This window comes from Agrilus planipennis, unplaced genomic scaffold, assembly GCF_000699045.2.
Source record: "Agrilus planipennis isolate EAB-ADULT unplaced genomic scaffold, Apla_2.0 scaffold215, whole genome shotgun sequence".
NCBI classification, from domain to species: domain Eukaryota; kingdom Metazoa; phylum Arthropoda; class Insecta; order Coleoptera; family Buprestidae; genus Agrilus; species Agrilus planipennis.
In genome coordinates this window covers 164,304-175,456 of record NW_020439005.1, presented here as the reverse complement: position 1 = coordinate 175,456, position 11,153 = coordinate 164,304, and the positions used below count along the sequence as shown (strand labels likewise).

Genomic DNA, 11,153 nt, shown 5'->3' with positions numbered 1-11,153 from the left:
TGTCTCAATTTCTAAATGAGAATTACATCCCTAATGGGGGTAAATTTTCTTTAGATACAGGAATATCTGAAAAAAAAGAAAATACCTATAAATTCAAATCCAATACTATAAATCAAAAAAATTCAGCAACAATTAAAAAAGAGTGTAAAGATTCCTCAATAAGAAACAACTGGTTTGAAAGAAATACTGCTAATGATTAACATTTTCAAAAAGGTAAATTAATATAGCGTGGTTTTTACTACTTATACAATTTTTGTTTAAACTCAAATAATTTGGGGTGTAGTATGCCGTTTCTGAAATTTATTATTTTAAAAAAGTCGTTTGACATTGGTGTAAAATATTTTCAATATCACAAACACTAGATTTAAGCTTTTCCAAGATTATAAAATAAACTTTTTAGAATTTTGAATTTCCCTGGATTGTCGAGTTCACCTATTTGAGGTTCGCTGTCGGTAAGTTTGTATAGAGTATTAAATGGAAAGAAAACAAAATTAAGGAGTGGAGTGAAGAACCCATAAATCAGGCTAAAACCTCAATTCATGTGTGATTTTTTGTTGTAACTTTAAGCAAGAAGAGTGTTCGGTGAGATAACGTGGCAGAAAGAGCAAAAAGGCAGGGTAATTTCCTAACTTAAAAATGAAAAAGTCAATGTCAGGTATATCTGCACTATTTTACCATCCGGCCGAAACTTCATTTATAGTGAATTGACAATAAATGTTATAGTAATCAATAGTTCAATTTTTTTCATTGGGAACGATTAAAAAAAATAAATCTTTAAATAGTCTTCGATTACGTTAATATTAAATAATCTATGTAATAAAGATTTTTAATGAACAAACTCATTAAATTGATTGTTGTGCAATAATGTTATCAAGATTTTCTTTGAAACTTCAAACGATATCTCATGATGAGACATTAAAATGAGAAGGAATAGTCTGAAAAGTGTAAGGGGTCAAAATAATTGTAAAAATAGCAATTTGTCGTCATCACATCCTGTTCCTCAATAATCGAAAAAGTTCAGACATCCGTATAAATAAATGAATTGTAATTAGAGAGAAACGTGTTACGTGAAAGAGGAAAGTTTGCTGAGCGAATTTAATTTCGAAAGTAGTTAGGAGTTACCATAGCATTCCGTCAGACATTTTCTTCTAATAAACCTTGATAAATTTTCTCAAGAATGTAATTAAGGGATAGACCTTTCATATTACCTTTACTTATGCCAAAGAGCGCATTTATATCGGTGTAAAAGTGTCGGTGGGACCAAGAGAGGCAACGTAATATCGCGCGCCTAGGCACCGGACAGGTATGCAATAAAAGTTACAATGAAACAGCTAAATTCACGTTGGTAGACGCATATTTGTTTAACGGCTGCACCATCTCTAGCAGAGCTGCTCACTTACGACTAGTCATTTTCTTAAATTTACAACCTTCATGTTCAAATTAGATACTCCCACGTATGTACTACCCTAAACGTTTTAATACGTACGTAGTCAGCACCTAAATGGTTATGGGAGCATCCTTGCATCGTAGTATTACACGTAATTTTCTCAATTATGGTTTTACTGATTAACCTATACACTCTACGTACTCTACATAGGTACTAGACGTTGAAAATGTGCAAATATAAATAAAATATACGGTCTCCGATTTATTATTACCTAACTGGGTTGAACAGATCTAAATTATTTATCTAAAAACATGATTTAAATCAAATTTGTTTGGCACACACCCGAAAGTGAAATAAATATAAAGAAGCATCTTTTTCTTTCTGTAACTTAAAGAGTGGTCGCTTTTTTTTGAGTTAAAAGGAAACATAAAAGTTATCAGTCGACCCTTATTGAACACACATCATTTTTGGAACATCCTTAAATGTTTTTTAGAACATTTCAAAGCATTCTTATGGACAAAGACAAATACGCTTGGTTGTATCACTTTCCACCTATTCAAATTGGTATATTGTCAATAGGGGTTGCAGGGCTATTTATAATTACAACCATCACCGAGTGATGAGTGACAATAACGCCTTTTCAATTAAAACCTTCTGATTAATTCAAATTGATTCGAAATAAATTGTATCTAGTTTCATAGAAACACTTCGCCAATTTCATTTCCCTTATCAAAACACATCTTGACGTCACCTAGTTAGGCTTCATTAAATGCCTTCGGATAGATATCACGTAAGTGACACACAAGTATGCACGAACAAGATAATGGTATGCTCATCGCCGAGGCTTTTCTGGGCACCTCAACAGCTACCCGACTGCTTAGGGGTTGCGAGACACTAACATGGAATAGTACACGTGGTTTATTAGGGAAAATGAGAGCACAGGTGTTCATAAATTTCCCGTAATTCGAAAATTCCATCTAAGACAGTTATACATGAAGTTGAAGTACATCCTGGAAATTGATAATTACGTCAAAACTCGGATGGAGGGATTCCAGAGAGCGTAAGATGTAACAGGCAACTGGGTCATACTTACTCGTGTTGTGAAAGACAAAGTATCCTTTTTGTTTTAAAATTTATTAGCGTTATTTGTTAGAAAAAAACAACGAAATTAGAACATTTAATTGATTAAAAGAACACGAGCTTCATAACTCAAGAAGAAAAGTTGTTACGTAATTCTAAATATAAAAAACAACAACTTAAATTTTATGTATCAGTAATAAACTATTAGAAATTAAGAGATATTAGAAAGAATAGGAGAAGACAGGATTCTATGGAAATCAATAAGAAATAGGCGAGATAGGTTGGCAGGACACCTTCTCAGGAATGAAGGTCTAGTCAGAGACAGACTAGAGGCAGAAACGGGAGTCAGGAGGAGTAGAGGTAGACCTAGATTAGATTACTGTTCGCAAATAGTTAAGGATGTTGGTTGTTCTAGTTTTAGGGAAATGCGAAGATTAGCTCAGGATAGGAAGAGGTGGAGGTACGTTTCCAACCAGTCATAGGACTGACGACCTTATGATGATGAATAAACTATTAATAATTTAAATNTAATTAAAATTAAAAAGTTATTATTTTTGAAAAAATTCAAAAACGAATTAAAATACAAAAAACTAAAAAATGGTAATAGTACTAAAAACAGGACTTAGTTTCTTTAATTATTATTTTACCACGTTTTTCTTCTTTTCTACAATAAGAATAATGAATTGTTTTCGATTTGTGTTTAAAAATATTTTACAAATCTCGTTTCTTCTTATAAAGGGACTATTATAATCAACAAAATTTTGTATATGCAAAATTTGAATGTACCCTTATAAGGTAATTATCATAACTACCCGATATTTTATAAACAACTGTTAGTTACGAAATCGTGCAAGACTTGTTGACTTAAATCTTATGTAAAAATTGAGTTGGTCATATCCTTTGGTTTCCCTCTTTACCTTGTTCTTACAGAATTTAATTATTAGCAATGTCAGGACGATTTAACGCAACTCAAACGGACGTACAGACGGACAGAAGAAAGAGAAGAGAACACGATTTAGGTGGACACATGTCTTGTACGGCGGGTAATTAGGTAGGGAAAATAGCGTTCTCAGCCGCCGGCATGGTTGTAACAACTACCCCTAATTGCTTTTATTGCTGATTTCTATCGGACTCGTTTAGGTTGGCGTTGCTCATTCGGTTAGTTCCACAAGGCGACGCCGACGCGCCGCGTTCGTCAGTCGGCGTCGCGTCGCGTCGCGTCGATTCCTTGCATCGCCTACGTGTGAGACAACTCAAAGAACAATTTGCACTCAACCACATCGTAGACCGTATAAACACGTACGTAGGCGTATGCACTTTGCGCTATATTCACACGGGAACGGAAACAATGGAAAGCTCTTCGGGAATAAGAGTCGTTACAATCAACCTCATTTTTCACACACAATCACAGCAGGTACCAAAGTAGCTTGAGTTAAACGATCAGTATACGTTTATAAATTTAGCCCATTAGTAATTTGCTCATACAGATAAGAGCCAAACCTCTAAAAAAATTAAACTGAAGATTTTCCAGCGGAATAAGCCGTTGAATTTTCGTTATTTTCCGCTGAGATAGTTGATGAAAATGAATATGTGAAAGAAAAAAAAGTCAGCGAGGATTGGTAATGCCCCAATGTTTTAGGCTTTGTATCTAGAAAATTATTGGTTAAACTATTTAACGCAGATTTTTCTCACAAAAAGATTTTATAATAACTAAAATTAACGTAAACCCGATATTTTACGAGATATTTGTGGCCTACGATCACCTAATGAAAATCCCGCTGGAAAATCTTCAGTTGGATTTCTTAGAGGTTTAAATACAAAGTCATCAGGCTACAATTGGGTGATATTTTTATTTTTTCCTTTAAATAATAGTTGCGAGAAGAACTCTGGTAACCTAGTTGACTTATAAGAAAGAATACGTCGCCAGTAAACAGTTTGATTCGACCTTTCCTTAAACGCCAAATTACTACTACAACACAGTGATTAAATTTTACAGTGGCGATTTGAATGAGACTTTTATTTTTAAGATAACACTGCGTTAGTTTATTTACTTTCAAAGTTTAGGGATATTTTTATAATTAAAAAATAATCGATGTTACAATAACAACAATACAAGTTATGGTTTAAATGATGTCGCTTAAACAAACCTTTGGAGCTGATAAACTAAGGAAATATTATCTTGGCAAATGCATATTTTGTACACAAGATAGACCAGTTTTTCTAAGTGATAAAATTTTTGAAGAGTTATTTTGGGTGTGTTCCGAAATATAACCCGGTATACTGGCCAGTGCTGATGACGTCGTGAATCGACGCCATACTGTTGATTCGTTCCGAAATTTACTGGCCAGTGCGTTGACGTCTAATTGACGCCATATTGAGAATAGTGTTTGTGCTCGTTTACAACAATTTTGCCCCAAAAGTTATTAACGTTTATTACAATAAAAAATTGTCCAAACTCTGAAGCACACACGCCCGTTTGATATACTGTTACGACACACTTGTTTCACCAGTACAATATGGTGGCACACCAGTACAATATGGCGTCAGCACTGACCAGTATGCTGGGTTATATTTCGGAACACACTCTTTCTTTACTGAACACATGAAGTCGCATGGAAGTGCAAAACTCAAAAGAACGGTAGGAAATTTTTGGAGTCGGATGCAACAAAATTTTCAAAATTAATTTCTTGAAAGTAAGTTAATATAGCGTGTAGCTACCTATCTACCGGTCCAATTTAAGCAAAGTTTATCTAATTAAAATTACGTTCCGTATTGGAATTCCAATATCTATCGACTGAAGTGAAAAAGGGGGTGGAGGATTCGAGTCAAGTCTCCTCCGAGTCTCTAATATCGGCGCACTAAATTTTAATTTTATAAGAATTGGTTACGACAATACGGTGCTCTTAAGACCACCGTTTCTCGATCGGGCCAGGTAAAATTACATTCTTAACGTCCAAGTGAATGATTTGTTAGAATATTTAAACGGATATGAAACTCATAGGCTATCAACATCTCACCCCTGAAGGACGAAAAAGTAAGATTTAGCGTTAGCAGATTTTCCGTTTTAAAAAATTTCGAACTATGTTTCTTGAATTTTATATTTATTGTGAAGAAAAATTGAAACCTTAAAAAGTTACGACCTCTAGATTGGCACAAATATAATTGAACGTTCAAGTAATTAATTAATGTGGAAATAGTGAAAAAAATTAATATGAGACATGAAAAAGAACAATGAAATTTGTAACGATTAATAACCAAATATCCTGTACAATGTATAAATTTCAAACCAGGACAAATATCCTAACTATGACTTAACCTTCAAAAGGTACATAAATTAAAAATAAAATAGGAATTAACAAAAAAAAATAAAAAAATTGCTTGTAACCCTACGCAATTTGAGTCGCTAAAAATACTTCTCGATGAATATTTAAGCACTAACCTTAATTATGTATCAAACTTGAGTGTTCCTGTAAAAAGGACAATCGGAGTACTCCTTTTGTGGGAATAAAAAAGCTTTCGATGAATAAGTATAATGTAAATATTGTGGTATATTTGTGCAAAGAAGAAATTTATGATTTCATAATTTCCATTTTTTAGCGCAACAAGTAATTTTTTTTCGATGGTACATATAGGAGAACTAGATGTTTGTTTTTGACATAAAAGATGATAACATATCAGACTAGAGATATAGCCAACCTTTCTATAATGTTGTAGTATTTGTTTGATAAAAATTGTCTTAATTTATACATAAATATCATGTACCTAAATGTTAAGCTTATCAAACAAGTACAACATCAAAATGAAAACAAGCTGTTCTTACCTTGTGCGAGATAATGAGAAATCCTTTTTGTTGTCTTCGTCCATATTATCTTGACCGTAGATGCGTTGTTCATGGCGTTACTGGGCCTTAATCCTTATTATAATCCTTGTACGTCGTGGAAGATGATACGTATGTATGTATATATCAATATTAATCATGTGAAAAATCAAAATCCACAACGATGCAATAGTTATTCCACTGCGATCTATGTATAACCGATTGAAGTCGATCGATATCTCAACGTGCCAGAACGTGACTGGAACTTTCTTTGCTATGAATCCTTTGATTTTATGTTCGAGAGCTTTTGCGCTGTCTAAGGTAACAAGTGGCGGTCATGGGCATTGGTAATTTGCACGTCTGCAAAAAAAGAGAACGTAAATTAATAACTCGCAGTCGGTATTATTATAATCATGATTAATCAAATTGTAAAATTAAAATAAGAATAAACATCCACATGCTTACTCTTGGAAATGACCAATTAGGTTGAGTTTCCCGATCAATCTCTCAGAGTCTCTGAAAGCGAGTCTCCGTTTCTCATCGAGTCTCTCTGGTGTTGCTGAGAGAGACTGTTGAAAGACTGTCAAAAAAACTGTTTAGCGTCTCTGAACGAGAGACTCGAGTCGCTCATAGAGAGATCCTCATTTCGTATCCAGTCTCTGAACGAGAGACTCGAATCTTTGAACCAGAGACTCGAATCTCTGAATTAACAATTTTATCGTTCGAGTCTCTCATACAGAGACTGTGAGAGATCCATCAAAACACCTAGGCAATAACTGAGAGACTGTGAAAGACTGTGAGAGACGCTGAAAGACTCTGAGAGACTGGAGAGAGACTGAAAATTTTTGTCTAGGGTTACACGGAGAAAATTAAATTTTTATGACAACGCCAAATTACAATTTATGATTGTAAATGACTGAATTTGCGCTAGAAGTAGTAGGTTATTAGGTAACTTGCAATAATCTCAATTTTTACATGTTTCATTAAAAGTTATTTCAAGTTTCCGAATTATCACAATTTAATTTGTAATATCAACTAAAATACCTAGTAAATTTATTTCTACAGGGATTTTATTTTTACAAAATCAGGTCCAAATCGTAATTTTTAATATTTTCGCTTACGAAGCAGCGGGCTATTGGGTTAAATTGTAAATATCACTTTAATATTTAGGTAAATTTTCCTTTTTCATCTGTGTAGTTTTTATGAAACGCATGTGGAAATTACATGTATGTAACGCATAGTTTCCAAAAAACTTTTATGGGTCAGTATACGTATTCATCCCCTGTATCTACCCCTTGTCTTTAACGGGTACTCTGTTATTTACAAGACCTAAGCCCTTTCTCCTATTATTCGAACATGTTACCGCAATATTTGTCCTTATTTCCTATGAAGTGCAATCTTGTCCTTAGTTCTCGGACTACTGGGTAAAAGCTGGTTATAATAAAAAGTAGAAAGTTATACTTTTTAGAGAAGCGAGTGTAACGTAGCTTATCAAAACGTCAATAGGTAAGGTACGTATTAAATTTAATGGACATTTGGTAGCTGGAGCAATTCAATTTTCGATTTATCTGTCGGACACAGTTAAAGCGGTAGTTATCAGTGATATTTTCTCCGGCCAAGTGCGCGTAATAATTCCCAGAAAATAAATTTAACATATCACCGCGAATGGTGGTTTCCTCAGGATTTTGTTTATGTCCTAATAAACGGAAGATAGTAAAACGCCAGAGCCGTATTATAAGCGCCCGAGCTACATGACGAGAAATATTGCAAAATAAAGCTAACCGAGTATAGGTTTTTAATAACAATAACTGTACAACTACCAGTAAAAATCTTTAATTAAAACTTCCCCGTTGCCCGTTGACATTCATTGAGCTATTTTTTCGAACAAATTATTATTAACGTATTTTGGTGAAGAATTACGGACCGACTAGTAAAACATTTTACAGGAAAAAGAAATAATTCCATAATGCATTTAACTGAAGCTCACGTATCCAAGGCTTATCGGTGACATACCCATTTCAAGAGATTTTCCCTTGAAAAAGAAAAGCTGCTTTAAAAAATATTACCACATAGTTTTGTTAGTTATTATTTCATTTCATAATTCTTCCCCTGGGTGGTATCAACAAAATAATACGTGTCAAATAAGAAGTGAAAAAAATTATATTTAAAAAAAACAACCAACGTTTCGCCTTAATATACTAACCAGCCGTAAATGCACCCACGAAGAAACATAACTCAAGAAACACAGGAAAAGATAAAATATTAAATAATTAAAATCATTAAAAACTTGAATAAATAACGCCATGAAAACAGGTACCTCTAGGTGTTCTGCTGTGTAACTGTTAGCTGTTACCTTTTTAACGTTTTTTAATTAATAAGTTTTTGATGATTTTAATTGTTTATTATTTTATCTTTACTTGTGTTTGTGAGTTATGTTTCTTTATATGGTGTATTTACGGCTGGTTAATGTATTAAGTATCATCGACTTTTAAAAATACCTTGATAATGTCTGTAATCTGAGGCGAAACGTTGGTTGTTTTTTAAAATAGAAAATCTTTTCACCCTTTATTTGGTACGTATTATTTTGTTATTATTATTAGTGCCGTTTTAACTGGAGTCTTAAGGGTGGAGAGTTAGTCCTTGGTTGGCACCTATGCCTTTCGCTTTGCATATAGATTAGGATTTTACCGGCCGCGCAATCCTATTTCAATTACATGGCGACTTGGATTTTAATCGAAAAACATCAAAAGGAACGTCATTTACCAAAACACACTTTGATTCGAGGGTTAATCTGCGATTCAAATACGTATGCGCCATCTGAATCGCGCCATTACGACAATGGATTTCCCCGTTACGTTGTTTCCACGCGTTCCGTCCGTCACAGCTTGCTGCCTGTTACTGACTTGTATCAAAGCCGCTTGCCAATTGTCTTTTGATACATTACGCTGTCCTCAATGGAGTCAATTACTGTACACCTGACCACCATACGAAACTCCATACGCTCTGTTTGTATACCATAAATTGAGTAAGAACCAAAATCCAATCCCGACACGACAAACTAACAACCTGATACACCAGCTGAGCAATTAAACGAATGTCATCCAGATTAAAAAACGAAGAGCTAGATTTAACAATAAATTTCTTCAACAATAGGGTTTTGCTACAGTCACATAATAGGATAGATACGTTATACATAGAAGAAGACCACGAGTCACGAAAATTTATCTATAGGATTTGGTGAACTCTGTGTTTGCTGTTGGATCAGTGAATGTAAAGGATTTAGCATAACATTTAGCAGTTGTTATAAAAAAGGTCAGATAATGTGGAAAATGTACATCAACTCTTCCATCAACCGTTTCATTTTTGAAAAATTAGGAGTCGTGGCTGGTCATTTTCATGAATATTTAAAAATTCGATATTGGAAAGGTAGTGTAATGTGCAAGTATGTAAAATGAGAACGAACGAGAAGACGTTCGGATGCTGGGATGGTTTGTTGGAAATAGTGGTTTGCTGCAGTGTAGTTGTAAGAATGTAGTTGGTATGATTCTATGTGACGTACGTAGATGGTTGTGGCTGTGATATTCTTGCAAAAATGAAACTCTTTATGTCATAGGAAGCATGCGTCGGGTCCTTATCGGAACGTTGCAGGCGCCAACTTGAGCTGTAGATCTTAGGGCTGTCTTATTAGGAACCAACCGAAAACTTACTGCCATGTAATACTATGTTAGTGGGTACTAAGCACGTTATAGTACAAGATTACAGAGATTTATGCCACCGTAATTTCAGATTCCGACGCGAACTTCTACGAACCCATTAAGTTCTTACCCCTCTTCCTTCGGATGCAATAGAAATTAGACATTCAACTCTGCATACTTAATGTTGCTCGTTCGTTATTAAAAACTAGTCGAACCCATTCAATGCTTTCACCCCGTTAGGGCGGGTGTAGCCTTGTAAGGGCTCGTATATGACAATATCTTGCTGCTAACTATTAGTAAAGCGGCACCGTCAAAACTAATTAACGATGCTATTTGTTATTGAGATATGAACGCATATACGTTCAATTTGTGTTGAATTTTGTATTGAACTTACATGTAGTGTACACTTTAATTTACACTATGGTCTATGTACATCGAACCTGTTTGTATGAAACTATCTTAGCTGTTTCTGCATGTGATCTGTGTTTAGATTATATGATCTCTCTTTGCATTATGATCTGTGTCTGAATTATATGATCTGTATTTACATTATGTGATCTCTTCATTATGATCTGTGTCTTAAACAAAAATACCTCTTTTGGGTGTTTCATTCCCACCAGCCACTAATGCTGGTGGGCGGGCAATCTCTCTAAACTAAGCCTCCTTTCAGGAATCGTGGGAATGGGTGGGTGGTGGTTCGGGTGAGAGAATGAAAGAATATTACTGCCCCAGCATTTGCCCAAGTGATCCAAGGAAACCACAGAAAAACTTGGATCGAGGCAGACGGACCCGGAATCGAACGGAGTCCTCCCGAATGCTAAGCAATGGTCTAAACCTCTAGTCCATGCCGCTCGGTGTGTCTTAAACGAAAAACTACATCTTAAATAAAATTTAATATGTAAATAAAGAGCCTGGAGTGTAGTAGAGTCCCTTCTTAATATTATGGATGGCAAGATTCATTGGTCATCACTAGACATCGGATTATATGCATTTGCATATTTGCACATGCAAATGCATATAATTCTATTTTATAGCGTTTTTACATATATTGTACTTTTTCATTAACAGTGCTTATTTCAGTAGTTATACGTGTGAGGCGTGTTGTATTATGCCGTCGACGCCACAAGTTTCAGCAATATACCCGATGCAATTGAAAAACTAGAAACTAAAAACC

At 34.6% G+C, this 11,153-nt stretch overlaps 1 long non-coding RNA gene across 1 annotated transcript in view; it reads right to left on the bottom strand.

Annotated features, from left to right (window-relative positions):
• LOC108740149 overlaps window positions 1-11,153 on the bottom strand; it is a 118,556-nt gene continuing 107,403 nt past the window's right edge. Inside the window, exons 3-4 of the long non-coding RNA XR_003231437.1 lie at window positions 6,288-6,644; window positions 1-66 (exon numbers count right to left, since the gene is read on the bottom strand). This is a non-coding gene — a long non-coding RNA (uncharacterized LOC108740149). The remainder of the gene's footprint in view (window positions 67-6,287; window positions 6,645-11,153) is intronic.